This window comes from Acomys minous (genome assembly GCF_964271855.1).
Source record: "Acomys minous genome assembly, chromosome: 6".
Taxonomy (NCBI): domain Eukaryota; kingdom Metazoa; phylum Chordata; class Mammalia; order Rodentia; family Muridae; genus Acomys; species Acomys minous.
The window spans coordinates 43,164,190-43,181,472 of NC_140487.1; the positions used below are offsets into that span (position 1 = coordinate 43,164,190).

Sequence of the window (17,283 nt, forward strand, 5' to 3'; positions counted from 1 at the left end):
TTATTTTCATTTTGTGTTCATTTGTGGTTTGCCTGCATGTATGTCTGTGTGCCTGTGTCAAAAGCTCTGGAACTAGAGTTACAGACAGATGTGAGCTGCCCTGTGGGTGCTGGGAACTGAACAGGGTCCTCTAGAAGAGCAGCCAGTGCTTTTAACCACTGAGCCATCTCTCCAGCCCCTCAAAATTATATTTTTTAAAATATTAAACTCAGATTAAATCACAATGCCATCATTTTTCATAAATGTTTTTTGTGAAATTATTTTTTATTAATTTATTTATTTATTCACTTTACATCTTGGTCATAGCCCCCTCCCTCCTCTCCTCCCAGTCCCACACTCCCTCCCTCTACCTCCATCCACTCTCCTCTACTCCTCAGAAAAGGGGAGCCCCCTTCCCATCCACCTCAGCTCATCAAATTGCATCAGAACTGAGTGTGTCCTTTGCATAAACATTTTTACTGTTATTTTCCTAGTGCTTCCCAGTACACTTGTGGACTTCCATCTGTGGTTCTAATCAAGGAATGCCAGACTGTTTGACACAGGGACACAGACACTGACATCTACAATCAGATCAAGAAAGGCACCTAGCAGTCTCTGGAGTCCTCTAGTGACCAAGTGGAGAACTGCTTGAAGACAGCAACACCAAGAACTCTACAGATAGTGTACCAATTATATTGCATTCATTTTTCAAAAATGGGAATTCAACTAGTTTATAAGGCTTGACTATAATAAGGAAGAATCGTGCACATTTTTTAAGTAAAACAGATTCTGACCTCAAAAAGTCAGACTGAGCCGGGCGTGGTGGCGCACGCCTTTAATCCCAGCACTCGGGAGGCAGAGGCAGGCGGATCGCTGTGAGTTTGAGGCCAGCCTGGTCTACAAAGAGAGTCCAGGACAGCCAAAGCTACACAGAGAAACCCTGTCTCAAAAAAAAAAAAAAAAAAAAAAAAAGACAGACTGAAAGACAAGACTTGTCAATTTGAAAATTGATAGACAAAGCTAGAAATCCCTACTCCTAAAGTCACCAAATGATTATTTCTGTAAATAAGTTCAAAGGTTTATATCCTTGTTTTATGCCTCTAACAGCAAACTTACAAGTGGTTTCTGTTTTCTCAGTAATCTCGCATTTGTCCATTTCATACTGAGAGTGGTTTAAAGGGTTGGTCTTTGCTAACACCTGAACTGCAGGAACAGACAGCACTGACATCATACCTCCACACCCTGAACACAGGACACAGAAGAAGTGCCCCAGCACCGTGTGCTGATATCAGAGGTAAAGTGGCTTTTTCCTACCTATCCAGAAGAGTCATGGCATGTGCAGGCTTTGCACACTTGCTCAGATGTGTCAGCTCTCCTAAGTGTATATGGCAAGGAAGGCCACTGAAGCTAAAGGAACCAGGCTCACAGCTTAATACCTGATCTCTAGAAACAAGCAGCTATTTTAAGAAAGGAGCAACAGAAAACTAAGGTGAGAATTGGCTGCCCGTGGCTGCAATCCAGCACTCAGAAGGCTCAGACTAAAAACATAGTTAAAAGCCAGAACATGATACAAGGTAAGTCCAAGGCCAGCCTGAGTTACATAGTGGAAGTCTATATCAAGAAAATTGATTTTAACATCAGCCCCACCTATAACCAAAAAACTCAGCTAGCAAGATGCTCAGGTTTCCTTAAGCCTACCTGACCTTGTCACATAAGCAGATCATCCTATGTGGCCAAGATCCATAAACCCTTAAGATATCATCACAAAGGCAGCCTGAGCACTACTCTAAACTCATAGTTTCATTTGCTTTACCAGTAATATGGACTTCAATATATGGCATCATTATCCACTTTTCTGTTTATGTCAACACCTGAAACTATCAATGCCACAACTTTCCTGCCAGCTCCTCCAGCTCCAAGCAACCCAATTAAAAAGAGTGCTACTGTGCTGAACACAGAGTCTTCAGAAGAAAAACAAGGGGCTAAAAAAATATTTTTAAGAGTGTTCACCATCCTTAGCCATCAGGGAAATTAAAACTACTTTGAGATTTTATCTTGTCCCAGTCAGAATGGCTAAGATTAAGAAAATAAAAATCAAAAAATGCTGGTGAGGATGTAGAGAACAGGAAATCCTCAAGTACTATTATCAGGAATGCAAATTGGTGCTGCAACTGTGGAAATCAAAGCCAAAGTTCCTCAAAAAGCAGGAAAAACGGACATGGTGGCATGTGCCTGTAATCCCAGCACTCAGGGAGGCAGAGGCAGGCAGATCGCTGTGAGTTTGAGGCCAGCCTGGTCTACAAAGCAAGGACAGCCAAGGCTACACAAAGAAACCCTGTCTTAAAAAAAAAAAGACCAAAGCAAAAAAGCAAGAAACAGATTTACCCTATGTCCCAACAGAATCCTTGTTTGGCACTGTGGTGGTTTCAATGAGAATGGCCTCCAAGGGCTCACGGGTCCCATTAGGTAAGGAACTGTTCAGTCGTGGAGGAGGTATTGCCCTGGGGATGGGCTTTAAAGATTCAAGGACCTGCTCCAGACCCAGTCAGTCTCTCTCCTCTCTCCCCTCTCTCCCTCTCCCTCCCCTTTCTTCCCCTCTCCCGTTTCCTCCCCTTTCCACCCCCCCTTCCCTTCCCTCTCCCTCCCATCCCCTCCCCTCCCCTCTCTCTCTTTCTCTCTTTCTCTCTCTCTGCCCCCACAACCTCCCACTTGCAATTTACAGATTAAATGTGAGCTCTCAGCTACTACTGCAGACAGGGCAATGCCAGTCTGCCTTCCATCACATCCCTACCATGATAATCACGAACTAATGCTCTGAAACTATTAGCAAACCCACAATTAAATGCTCTTTTAAAAGTGACTTTGGTCACTTTGGGATACGGTTGCTACATGATCTTAGCTTTTCTGATGATGAGATCCACGGTTTTACTGCATAACGAAAAGCTGCCATTGTCTTTTAGTCACCTAGTTTATATTTGTGATTGTCTAGAATTTTTTAAAAATAATTTTTGTATGTACGAAAGGTTAACCAGAATCCAGGCTTCCGTTTCTGGAAAGAAGTCATGTCTCTTTCTTACAGGTAACTTCTTGGTTTAATTTTTACCATGACTTATTTAACTACTGATGCCTGACCTGGAATGTCAATCACGACACCAGATGTATATAAGAGCCTTTGTTATGAACTGCAAGTTTCTTTACCACTGAAATTCTATCACTGCTCTGCAATAAACACTTGTATTTTATAACATGATAAAAATAAAAGTGACTTTGGTCATGGTGCCTCCACACAGCAGTACAGCAGTAACTAAGATACGCAGATACTCAAAGGACTCTATTTACTACGACAGCAAAACATGTTCATTATTCGACTCTACTGACAATATCTAGGACAGGAAAACCGTCTAACTGTCCATCAGTTGATGAATATATAATAAAATTATAAATATATAATGAAAATATAAAGTGGAATTTGATCCAGCTACAAAAAAAAATAAAATTATTAAAATTTCAGGTAAATGGATGAAGCTAGAAAACATAACGTGAAGTAACTCAGATCCAGAAAGACAAATATCATACATTCTCTCTCCTATATAGACTTAGGTTTAGAATCATTAGATTTTTGTGTTTAATCTGGAGTACTTGTAGAATCCAGGGAGCTACAAACAGACCACTGGTGGGGGGCAGGGGAAAAGAATACTCTTTTTGAGACAGGGTATCTCTGTGTATCCCTGGCTGTCCTGGAACTCATTTTGTAGACCAGGCTGGCCTCAAACTCACAGTGACCCACCTGTTTCTGCCTCCTGAGTGCTAGGAGTAAAGGCGTGCGCTACCACGCCAGGAAGAAAGACCTTAAAGGAGTAAGGATAGCAGAACACGTATAATATGGAGGGGAAAGAAAATATGTGAGGAGAAAGGTTGAAGTAAGGAAAGGGATAGAAGGGTGTGGCTGAGAATGGAGTGAGGGAGAAATAATGGAAGATGTTTGAAAAAGCAATATGGAAATCTGCCATTTTATAAGCTTCATATATATTTCTGCGTTTAATTGAAGCTATCCAACACAAGGGATTGTGCTCCTCCCTGAAGCCATAGGTTGCCAAATAAAAAGCTCAATCCTCGGTGTGGGATACCTCCCCTCTAGTTGTTGGTCAGACATCCTGGAGACTCCAGAACAATACAGGCTATTGCCATCACTCTTGGCTGCCCCCCCGAACTTGATGTTAAACTCCTATTAATGAAAACATCACACTTACTGGTTACATGATATGGAGAGATCAAGTTGGGACTAACTAAAACTTCCTCCCTAATGGCTAGCTTTCATAGTCCTAGAAGATGCTGTAAGAGCTCCTAGGAGGCAAAATTCACCAACAGTCTTAGCTAGCTGTGAGCCCTGTGGACTATAATAAAGTGACTACTATGGCAAGATATGCTCATTAGTACAACAGTGGCATGAATGTTATAGAGTAACCAACTTTTTTCTGATTGGATCTAAAGCCCAATCCACAGGAGGAAACACATGACTAATACTTCAAATCTGGCCAACAACAAGATGTTGGGGAACTCACAGAGCCCAGAAGTGACTCTATTACTAATACTTTGCTAAGTGGACCTAACATCTAACTTATCTCTAAATTCATAGCTCTATATTCACAGATTAATACAGCTTTCAGGTCTCATCAGATGTTTCCTCGTGCAGTGGACAACGGTTAACACACAAACTTAAGACAAAAAATAAGTATCTGTAGAGTACTCAGTCACAAGTAGGACATTTGTGACACTGAATTCCCCTTGACCAAAAGGCTCAGGGACCATCGCAGAAGATTGTAAAAGGCAGAAGCAGGGATGCCCTGAGTGAAATAGCAGCGTCTTTTGGACATGACAGACCACAGCACTTCAAGAACTTACAGAAGCTGGGGCTACCAGCACAAGATCAAGCCAGTCAGTATTTCAGATAGAAGGAAGAGGGGCTCACAAGTTCTCACCCCTACCTGAAGGGCTACTGACAGCTGAAGGCTTGTGGGTGAGGAGAGTCAGTTTTCTTAAGAAATATGCTCTGGTAGATGGCTCCATGCCCAGGAATATATGGAAAGCAGATCCAATCAGATTTTTTAAAAGGACATAAAGTCAGGATGGTGAGGGAGGTAGGGGTAGACCTAAAAGGAGTTAGGCAGAGGAGTAGAGTGAATATAATCAGAATATATTGTATGAAATTCTCTAAGAATTAAGACTTAAAAAGTAACTAAGAAGTTAGTATGTAAAGTACTGAATTACAAAAGTTCAATATAATTCAAATATGTGAGATGTATCTCAGTATGCTACATCACATCAAGATATTTTATTGGCTATCCAGAAAGGCTATTTCCTTCTATTTCTATGCTAACAATTCTCTAGTTACAAAATTCACATTAAAAAGTGACTGGGATCCCCAAAACTCCCCGGCCTTGTTCTAGTTACCCACCTCTCATATTGCTTTCCATGGTGAGCCCCGCCAGAACCAAGCCTGCCTGCACCATCTCTACATTCTTGGGCCTAGATCCAGACATGTGGCTGTACTGAGAATTTTGGTTTCTTTAAAAAACACAGAAATATTATGTGACTATGTTTTTGTTCTAATCCCAGGAGATATTGGGATGCTTTGGATTGTCTACAGCAGCCATGATTTGTCTCGTGCTCTAGGAAGGGCGTGATTCTGCCAGCTGAAGCTAGTTTACGTTTGGAATTCTGGGGACTTTGAAAAGGTATACCAATGCCAGAGCCCCCAAGAAAGGTGGCTGCTGCCGCCCCCTGCTGCTTTGCTGGTTGCTGATCGCTTTTGTTGTTTGTTGGACTGCTGCTTGCTGGCTAGAGATATCCTGATGATAAAGACTGGACTTGCCCCAAGGAACTGGACACGCCTAATCAGCAGGAAGTAATCTAAAGAGATCCTTCTCCCTCCATACTTTTTTTCTCTACCTAGTATTGGGGAGTTGGAAGGGATTTGGGGTAGAGAAGGGTGGTAGCTAAAACAACCCAATAAAGTAACCAAAAAGTACAGCTGGATGCAAAGGCCTTGCCTAGTGGCCACCTATCTGCCCATCTCCACACTTCAAGTTCTAGCTCCAAACGCACTGTTCACAAACCAGCCTTGCCTGCTCTATTCACCCAGAAGCTACACTGCCTGCGCTATCCCCATAGTCCCAAGCCTAGCTCTGGTCATGCAGCTTCTACACCAGCCTAGAATCTCACTTCAGGCATACAACTGACCAAAGAAGTCCACAGACACAGGTCACATCATAAAAGCACAAATAATATGAAAGGCCAAGACAATATGTCCCCATCAAACTCACTAGATTTTATAAGAAAAAATTCTCCAATGAGAATGACCTAGAGCAACACCAAGACAGAATTTTAAATAATCAAAAAGTAGGACTTCCATCAACACAGTACTGAGGACTAGACAGTCTTGTTAAGTCCTTATGTCACAGAATATCTCAAACGCTGGATAAAATATTAAGTCTCTTTGTCTCCTACCTCTGAGGTCAACTAGTGCCTCTTACTGCTGGTGTCCTAGTTAGTTAATAAAACACCATGACTAAAAGTAAGTCAAGAAGGTAAGGGTTTATTTGTCTTACACTTCTATACTGTAGTCCATTACTGAAGGCAGTCAGAACAGGAACTCAAACAGAGCAGGAACCTGGAAACGGGAGCTGGTGAAGAAGCTGCTTACTGCCATGTGTTCAGGGTTTTTTTCCTTCTTTCCTTTTTCTTTCTTTCTTTTTTCTTTTTTTTTTTTTTTTTTTTTGTTGTTGTTATTGCTGTTGTGTTGTTTTGTTTTGATTGTTTTTCAAGACAGGGTTTCTCTGTGTAGCCTTCGCTGTCCTGGACTTGCTTTGTAGACCAGGCTGGCCTTGAACTTACAGTGATCAGCCTACCTCTGCCTCTGCCTTCCTGAGTGCTGGGACTACAGGTGTGGGCCACCACGCTCAGCTTCAGCTTGCTTTCTTATAGAACCTAAGACCACCAACCTAGAGATGCTACAACTCACAATATGCTAGGCCCGCCCTCATCAATAACTAATTAAGAACATGTCCTAGTGCATGATTTTATGAAAGCATTTTCTCAGCTGAGGTTCCGTTTTTTCAGATGACAATAATGCAGTGGTTCTCAAGCTGCCTAATGCTACCATCCTTTAATATAGTTCCTCATGTTGTTGTGACTCCCCAACTGTAACATTATTTTGTTGCAAATTCATAACTATAATTTTGCTATGATTATGAACTGTAATGTAAATAACCAATATTTTCTGATGGTCTTAGACAACCCCTGTGAAAGGATCATTCAAGCTTAAAGAGGTCATGACCCACAGCTTGAGAACCACTGCTCTATCGTGAGTCAAGGTGATTTAAACTAGCCAGCACAGTTGGCTTCTCTCAAATGCTCGTTTTTATTCACTTGCCTACAGTGTTTATGAACTCTTATCCTACTGGTTTTCATCTTCATTGTATTAGCTATGGATTTCACAAAAACATTTTCATAAAGACTCAAGTATAATGTACCCTTATACCCTGGCCCTTTCTCCCCTACTCCTTCCCACTAATCTTCCTGTTCCCAGATAGACAGTATCCAGAAAGCTTCTGCTTTCACATTTGAAAGATAGATAGATAGATAGATAGATAGATAGATAGATAGATAGATAGATAGGTGATAGATAGATAGATAGATAGATAGATAGATAGATAGATAGATATTTTGAATGAATCTAGGGTCTTCATGAGAGGAAAATAGAGTTTTTGTCTTGCAGCCTGACCTCACTTAATGTGACGATTCTCCAATTCCATCCATTTAATGCAAACCACACTGTGTGTGTGTGTGTGTGTGTGTGTGTGTGTGTGTTCAGTCATCCACTGAAAGATACTTGGGCTGATTCCATTAGTACACATTGTAAACATTACCACACACACATCAGGTATCTCTGCGTGTGCTGAATGAGTTATTTTTTTATTGTGCCTAAACACCTGACAAGAAGCAACTTAAGGGAGAAAGGGTTTATTTTGGCTCACAGTTGAAGATGATGCATCAGTCATAGTGGGGAAGGCAAAGAAGTAGGAACATGTGGAAGCTGCCACATTACATCTGAAGTCAGGAAGCTAAGAGACAGAAATGCTGCTGCTCAGTTCATTTTTTCCACTTTATTTAGCCCACAAGATGATGCAACCCACATTCAAGGTGGGTCTTCCCTTTTCAGTTAAACCTTTCTGCAAACACCCTCAGAAGCACACCTAGAGGTACACATGCATGCTGATTCCATCCAGTCAATTAGAATTAAATGTCACAGTAACCCAGAGCCTTTGGGTTCCAGAAGTATATTTGGACCATAAAATAGTATCATAGATCATTTTTAGTTAGTTTTTTTTTTTTTTTTGAGAAAAATCCCATACTGAAATGGCCAGCCTACCTACATTCTTATCAGTAGTGTATAAGTGTTCCTCTTTCCTCTCATCCTTAACAGCATTTGGGTTTGTTTGTTTGTTCTATCTTAATGATACATGTTCTGATTGGGGTAAAGTAAAAATCTCAGTAAAGATCTGATTTCCAGGTTTAGTCCCTTTATTATCTCCTCTCTGGTGTTGGTGGGTCTGGTTGGTTCTCTGTCCAGGCTATCTTGACCCATTCTCACACCACTAGGACCTATGCCTCCTTCTGTATCCCTTGGTGGGTTACCATTCTGGTCACCATTCTCCCACTGACCACTCAAGTCCTCATATCCTTCAACCACATAGCCATATGAATTTACTTTTCACTAAAACAAGGTCAAAGGAAAATTTGAAGCAGATACACATTCTTCAGAAATCTACAGACAATGTGGTAACAGAAGTTGGAGGAAAAAAATCCCAGAGGACAATAAAATGAAATATTCAGAGTCATGCACCAAACAGGGCAAGCATGAACTTTGTCTCCACTACACAAGACATGTGCTCTATTCTTAGTTAACGCTCCTTTTCATGCTCTTGTTCAGTCTCTCTTGCCCATTTCCAAGTTTTGAACATTTTTTTTTCCTGGCAACAGAAAATTTGAGTATACAAAATACATTATTAAAGTGGGTGTTTTAGTCAGTGTTCTATTGCTGTGATGAGACATCACAACCAAGGTAATTCGTGTAAGAGAAAGCATTTATTGGGGGCTTGCTCACAGTTTCAGAGGGTTACTCCACCATCTTCATGGCAGAGAGCATGGCACCAAGCAGGCAGACATGGTGCTGAGGAGTAGCTGAGAGTCCTGTATCTGGAAACTCAGGCAGCAGAAAGAGAAACACACTGGGCCTGGGTTGAGTTTTTGAAACCTGAAAGCCTAACCCCAGTAACACACTTCCTCCAATAAGGCCACATCTATCCCAAAAAGGCCACACCCCTAATCCTTCTCAAGTAGTGCCACTCCCTAATGACTAAGCACTCAAATATATGATCCTATGGGAATCATTCTTATTCAAACCCCCACAGCAGAGAAGACAAATAAAATATTCTCACACTAATAACCATTGTACAGTAACACAAATACGAAGAATGACATGAAACACAATTTAAGGTTAGCTGGCTTTCTATAAAATATTTAAATTAAAATATTGTCAGATGTGGTGGCTCAAGCCTGTAATCCTAGCACTTACAAGGCTGAAGCAGGAAAATTGTGAGATTGTCTAAAGACATAAAATATTAATGAAAATAGACAGTTGTTAATATGTACAAGAGAATTAGCCAAAACCATGTGCCATTTGAAGGTGTCCAAGCAAGCCAAAAAACACAGGCAAAGAAAATATGAGGACTCTGAAACCCAGGGGCACTCAGCAAGGACTTGTACTGTGGTGTCACTCTGGAGTCTCAGCAGTTATGAGTGGATTAAAATTACCTTTCTTAAAGAGGGTAGTGAGGTCATGAGAGGCCAAAGCAGTAAAAAAGGTAGAGATGGAGATCTGATCAGATTCAGATAGAGGACATGAATCTTTTCTGAGCCAGAAACAAGGACAGAACACAAGAGTTAGTAAAGAATAATATGACTGCCACATCTCAGATAAAGGCCAAGAAATAAAGGGAATCGGAGATGCAGGTTCAGGATAACAAGGTGGGGGGGGGGGAGGGCACAGCAAATAACCAATCACTGCAATTTCTCAGCCCTGACCACAGCATGTATCAGTAGTCAGTAATCTGAACTGCATCTAGAAAATAATATATATGTACTACCAACAGCCTGGAGAGCCCTGAAAGACAAAAAGTAGATGAGAACAATTTTTGGAGAACTGCCAAGAAATCACAGGCTAAAATCAAAAAAGAAAGTAAGAAGAATTAGTGATGATTCCTGATGCTTTAAGTTTATGAACTAAAAGTCCTAAAATATGCCTAGTGATGGCATATGTCTTGTGAGGGTGTCTAGTGATGAATAAGAATTTAACATCAAAAAATAAAAGGTAGGGGTGATAGTTTTGTATAAATTTTTCTAGGAAAACAGGACAGCAATATAGATTAAAATTTTTAATTTGCTTTTTAAAATCACTCTACAAAATTAGCTAAATTAGCTAAAATATTAGATCCTTACAAAAACTCATGGAAAAAGTAACTGAAATAGAATACACACCTGCTTTGAAAGGATGACAAGCACTTTAAGAGCTAAATTAACTATCAAATTACCAAGAAAGACATTAAGAATAAAGATGCAAAAAGCCAGAGAAAATGTTCTGTGTGAGCTGATTATGTGTTGTTTATTGTCAAGTCCTGAGTTTTTTCCACAGTTACATTGACAGCACATGTCATCAAATAAGCTTTCTAAAACCTGCCTTAAGAATGCATTACAGGGGCTGGAGAGATGGCTCAGAGGTTAAGAGCACTGACTGCTCTTCCAAAGGTCATGAGTTCAATTCCCAGCAACCACATGGTGACTCACAACCATCTCTTCTGGCCTGCAGGCAGAATGCTGTATACATAATAAATAAATAAATCTTTTTTTAAAAAAGAGAGAGAGAGAAAGCATTACATGGGGGCTGGAGAGATGGGGCTCAGTGGTTAAGAGCACTTGGCTGTCCTTCCAAAGGTCCTGAGTTCATTTCTCAGCAACCACATGGTGTTCACAACCATCTATAATAGGATCTTATGCCCTCTTCTGGACTGCAGATGTATAAATAAACAAACAAACAAATAAATAAGCCTTTTTTTAAAAAAGATACGTTTTATAAGCCACTGTTGACCAATACATACTTAAAAGTATTACATGTTCAGATAGAATTATACATTAAATTGAATAATGAAATAATATTTAATGCTTTTCAGTAACTTTTATCCTAGTTTCTTGGCTTGGGGTTTTCTAATAATACAAGTATAAAACTAAACCTCAAATTCTTGGGAGATAAAAGTGGGTGGATAAACTCCCAGAGAAGATGTCTTGCTACAAGAGCTGTACCTGAAAGCCTTTCTGAGTCAGTAGCAAGGCATACCTGCACTTTAAATCCATTTGTTCCGTGGCTGACAACTCTTCACAAGGAGGCATTCTGCCACTTCCTCCATGCAGGATGGGCTCACATCAAAGCTGATGGTCCCAATAATCGTCCCTGGGGGCGGGGAGGGGAGGTCTATGCGATTACATGCTCATTTACTATCTGGGTTTTGTTCTTCCTTTGCTGTTACTGGCTTCTTGTTGTTGTTGCTGTTGCTGTTCTACAAATTCCCGAGTTTTTTCTTGCTTTCTTGAGAACTATACACTTAGTAATACACAGAATTAAGCTTTTTACTTAGCCATATTTAATTTTGGCATCAGCTAGTTTACATTTTTTAAGACAATCAATGAAAGACACCCCATACATGTAATGTATGGAGCACTCCTGGGCCTTCTCATAATTTCTCATAAATTCATAAATAACATTAGAAAACCCTGGTGGAATTGTCAAAAAAAAGGATGCTGGCAGATAAAACAGAGAGGGACTATTCTATGCAGAGGCAACAATGTGTAGGCTTAGACTCCAAGCTGGGAAAGATAGTAGCAGGCAGGTTCCAGCAGAGGGAAAGTTCAGCAGAACAGCCTCCCAGTGGGGCTGGGAGGATGACTCAGCAGTTAAAGCCACTCCCTGCTGCCCGGGCTGAGGACCTGGCTTCTGGTCCCAATGGCTATATAGCAGCGCCATCTCCTGTACCTCTAGTTCAAAAGAATCTAATGCCCTCTTCCGTCCTCTGCGGGCATCAAGCACACACTTGCATATTAAATAAAATATAAATAAATAAATCTAATAATTTTTTTAGAAAGGAGTCACGTTTTCAGAGCACTCTGTGCATAAGGCATGCAATGTAAGTTTATACAAATTTGTTAGCTATTAGAGACCATCAAAAATTGTATCAAGTGAGTTATACAAGCAGCTATACCTTTAAGAAAACAAAATTAGAAGGCACTTTGTATGGGAAGGGAGACTAGATACAGAAAAAACAAAAACAAAAAACAAAAAAACAGAGGGTGGTTAGAGTCTCCAAGTGAGCAATCAGGAAGAAGATCTGAAATCAGGTATTGCAAGTTGTCGTCTAATGCAATAAATTCTTACCACAGCATAAGGTAGTCGTTCATTAAATTTTTTGTAACAAAAAAATAAATAAATAAACATATGCTAGGTGTGGTGGCACATGCCATTAATCCCAACACACAGGAGGTAGAGGCTGGCAGACCTCTGTGAGTTCAAGGCCACCCTAGGACAGCATGGAGCAAGGACTACATAGAAAAAAACCTGTCTTTAAAACAAAAAACTAAGACATAAACAAACAAAAAAAAACATATACCAGAAATATGACATAAACTATATGTATTTTAAAAGAATAAAACAATGATTAAGCAATAACTCTGGCCCCTTAAAAAAACCATTTGAAAACTGTAAGCCTTGGGGCTAAAAAGGTAGCTCATCTGTTAGAAGCAACTGCAGTCATTCCTGCAGAGGGTCCTGACTTGGTTCCCAGCACCTACATAGTTGCTCACAATCACCCGTGACAACAGTTCCAGGAGATCTGCCATGCTCTTCCTTGGGCACCAGGCACACAAGCGGTAAACATACAAACATGTAGGCAAGACATTCATACACATAAAATAGAACAAGTCTTTCAAAAATGTAAGCCTTTCATAAATCTATGCTAAAATCAGCTGCTTAGAGAATTTAAGACTCATTATTGCATAATGAAAACTTAATATGTAATCCCTGTTAGAATAAGGAAGTATAAATATTTAAACTTTTCTTTTTTTACTGTATTACAAGAAAAAAGGAACTCTTCTCACAAAAGTTATTTTAATATATTTATTTTAACATTTTGGTTATAAATGTACCCCTCTTTTTTCAGTGTTTCCCTGCTGATCTTATTTTACCCACTAAAAGATAAATTTACATGTATAGTATATTTAACATGTCTACTGTTTAAAATTCATCACTCCAGTATTTATCCAAGACTAGACTTTTTTTTTAATTGAAGGTGTGCAAAGCAGTCTGTCTGACGTACTGTCACTGTCAATGACTAGAATAGTTCACCACAACTTGAAACAGCATTTAAACTAAGCTGTTCAACAGTCCCGCTGTCACTTCTATCCCTGGTATACAAACAACGTAAACAGGCTGTCAGTTAGTACACTGCACCAAGCTTCAGCCAGTTTCTGCTGTGTAGATTCAGAGACACTGGCAAACATTTCATAGACACTGCAAATTGTTACCAGGACAACATCCTGAAAAATGATTTTTATAGGCAAGTAAATAGGAACAAGACCTACAACTTACACTGCATGGTGCATGCTGAGCACTGTTTGGTAGGCGTGGGATACTGTAACTAAGAAGCCTCCAGCAGCATTAAACCTGACCTCTAACTTCACTCCCAAATAAAATTCATTTTAACCAAAAGTAGGTAGTTTTCAATCCCCCCACGACAGGGGAGGGGAACAGAGGGAAAGTTTCTAATTGGCAATGATTATTTCTATAAATTTGCTTTCTGAATGTAAGCACTGGGACCATGGTAATTAAAAACATATTACTTTCAAATGTGAAGCTGGAAGCTTTTTATTTGTTCCCTCACGAAGTTCTTCTCATTTAACAGAGAGCTGAACTATGAGACATTCTGAGATGTTTGTTAATTTAATCATCCTATAAAATAAAATTTGAGGTTTGGTTCCCTATGAAAGCAGCACTGTCCATCTTTTACAACCCACGCTTTTCTAAGTAAACCAGACCTTATAGTGCAAGAGATAGATAACAAAAGTGCCCCATGATGATACAGTGTGACTTCTTCTGAGACCTGGCTTCATGCCTTGTAGGCCAAGCTAGCCAGGTACTTGTAATCCTCCTGCCCTGCTATGATGTAAAAAAAAAAAAGTAACCCCCCCCCCCCACGCACACACAACACTCCAGTGTCTCATAGCAAATACTAGACACACATGAGTACAGCACGTAACTGTGCTCCCAGAACACTTTGGGCATGTTACGGACACAGGTGAGGGCAGCAAGGTTCAAAGAAGAGACTCTGAGAAATACATCTGAGGCATACTAGGTAAGGAAAGTTTTGGACATAGCAGTCAAGTTTTGGACTTGAGTTCAAAACTATTACTACGCAAATAAAAAGACAATCTAGCCTTATATGTAGAAGTCTATCATTTTTTTATAGATGCAGAGAAAATTAAATACTTAACAAATCAAATGTAAGCACTATAGGGCCTGAAAGCTGAGTTGGGTTAAGAAAACAATTGCCATCAACAAAACCAGATCCTATAACTAAAGATATAATTAGTTCCCTCACACATGCAAGAGTACTAAGAAGGGTGGTAATACAAATTGATTTGTATTTATTCATTTTATTTATCTTATTTATTTTATTCACTTAGGAGCCAAATAAACTATAAATTTGAACACTCATTAAATGAAATGTCTTATGTTCTTTTCCTCATGATCACTCCTCTGAGTTCCTGCATGTACCTCCAGATATGAAACGCTCAAGAGCCCTGCACTACCACCCTTCACAGAACAGCACTCCTGTGTTTTGAAAACAGCCGATCCTATCCTTACTATTTCTGGGAAGAAACCAGGGCTCCCAAGTGGGGGAGGGCCAGGAGCTCTGATTAATACATGACTACATCTTTTTCTTGCAGGTGTTGGGAGAATCAAATTAACACATAGCAACAGTTAGTGAGATATGACTTCATTTTCTGTAATAAATGCCAAGATCAAAACATGCCCAAGTCAAATTTCCTTGCAAGGTTCCCAGCAGGAGCCTTCCTCTTGTCTGTGATTTCCTCTCACCCAGCAGAACCAGACTGAGTATGCGCATTTGCCACTAACACTAAGCAGCACTTCCTTAATCGCTCATTTCCAACAATTTATGGATCATCAGTGGCAAAAAAACGAGCAAAAATAATGAAAGAATGCAATGAAAGCTCATGGAGTCCCAGGCTGGACTTCCTACTCACTTCTCTTTAAGATGGAGGCCTGAGACAAATTAGCCAGTGAGGGGAAAAGTCATCTGGTCATAAAATACAGTACAAGGTCACTTTTATGTAAGTTTGCCAAAAGCGACATAAACCAGGGCAACCTCAAACTGTGACACAGGATAGAAACATATTAAAGCGATCTTTGTTCCTCCTCTATTGTGCTGTCATGTTGCTTGGCTTTATGGACAGCCTGAGCCCAGCACGGAGCGCTTCGCCTCCACCTGGCCAGGGCAACTAATTAAGAGAGGAAGTGACCTCAGATTTGTGCGTTTTACTTTTATTATGAAAGCACTTTGTTTGAAGTTACAGGAGCTAACCTCTTAATCCTACAGATCATGTGCGAGGTTCTGGACACTCTAGGATGGCTGGATGGTTTGGATAATTGGTCAGGATGTTGCTGTCGTTATGTTAAGTTTTATGCCAGGACTTCAAATCAAAGATGGGCATTAAAGTAAAGGGCAATATAAATCTGCTACCAGAAAAGTCCTGGGCTTATGAATTAATCTGTCATTACATTTACATTGTACTTACAAAGAAATCATATGGTGCAATCTTTTTCCCACTTAATTAAGTTTATTTTGTCTTTATAATGTTTTAATTCAAAATATGATTGTAACATACAAAATGAATCAGATATATTCCTCTCATTTAAACACTGGCTGCTGGGCTAACCTCTAGAGTTCACTATGAAATCAGAAACACCACCTGGAGTTACTGTCAATATCCAAGAGGTCTTTTCTGAACAGGAGAGGAAGAAAGCACTGTACCACTGACCAAAGGTGATAGTCCCAGCACTGTGGTCTGCCCTGACATGACTCCAACCCCTAAGACCCACTGACTCTCTCATACCAAAGAACGCCTAAGGTCAAAACAAACTCAACATGGGCATTTCCTATCAGCTAAAATCCAAGCACAGAATCAGGTTCAAACACACACAACCCAATGCCTATGGCAGTGCAAGTGAGTGACAGCAAAATAGTCTACACCTAAGAAATCTCACTGCAGGAGAAAGTTAAATTCCTAAGACAAAAGCAGGTTTCTTACTGTTAAAAAATATCACTTTTCAAAACTATATTCTCTTAGACTTGAGAATTCTTAAAAGAAACAGTGAGGAGGAGATGGCCCTAATAAAACAGCAACTCGCCCCAGTGTAAAAAGATAGAAGAAAGGCTACTTACAGCCCTTAGAGGATATGACCCGCTCCCCAGGCCTAAAGTGTCCTGTTTGAATTAACATAGCTGTTTAATTAAAAACTAAGTAGAGAATTCTGCTTCATTGGATTTTTTCAGTTCAAGCTCTGCATCCATCCTGTAGTCAGTAGCCAATTTCCGCATCTCTGCACAATATGCAAGGAGCTGTTTTAAAATCGATTGCCCAGGGGAATCCATGGATGCATGGGGGGCCATGTGCCACTTAGAGAATATACCAGATGTAGACTCAGTAAAACAGCCCAGGAGGGTGGTCACAGGGGAACGGGAAATGGAACCAGCCAGACTGTAAGTTTGTCATGACTCAAATCACTGGGTACATTCACACTACACAGTTTCTAGTCTCTCTCCAGTATCAGTCAGAAACAGATATGTCCAGTGAAGTCAATCAGCCAACAGCTGGCCAGGAGCACACATGACTGCATGTACTCATCTTCAATGGCAGCACCAACGACAGCCTCAGAGTGAAGTTCACTGTTCTGACGCAGCCTCAGAAGCTACACAGATAGCTGCTCTTGAGAAACACTGAAGACCTGTGTAGGTAGCCCCCAGGACCCAAATGCCATACTAGATGGCAAGACACTAAAAAATTATTTATTGTACATTGCTAACAGACTTTGTAGCTTTCTTTCCTGTAACTGATTTT

The 17,283-nt window shown here is 40.2% G+C and overlaps 1 protein-coding gene across 2 annotated transcripts in view; it reads right to left on the minus strand.

Moving 5' to 3' along the window:
* The window catches only part of LMBR1 (limb development membrane protein 1), a 117,514-nt gene that overhangs the window by 56,875 nt on the left and 43,356 nt on the right, over positions 1-17,283 (minus strand). The window lies entirely within an intron of this gene.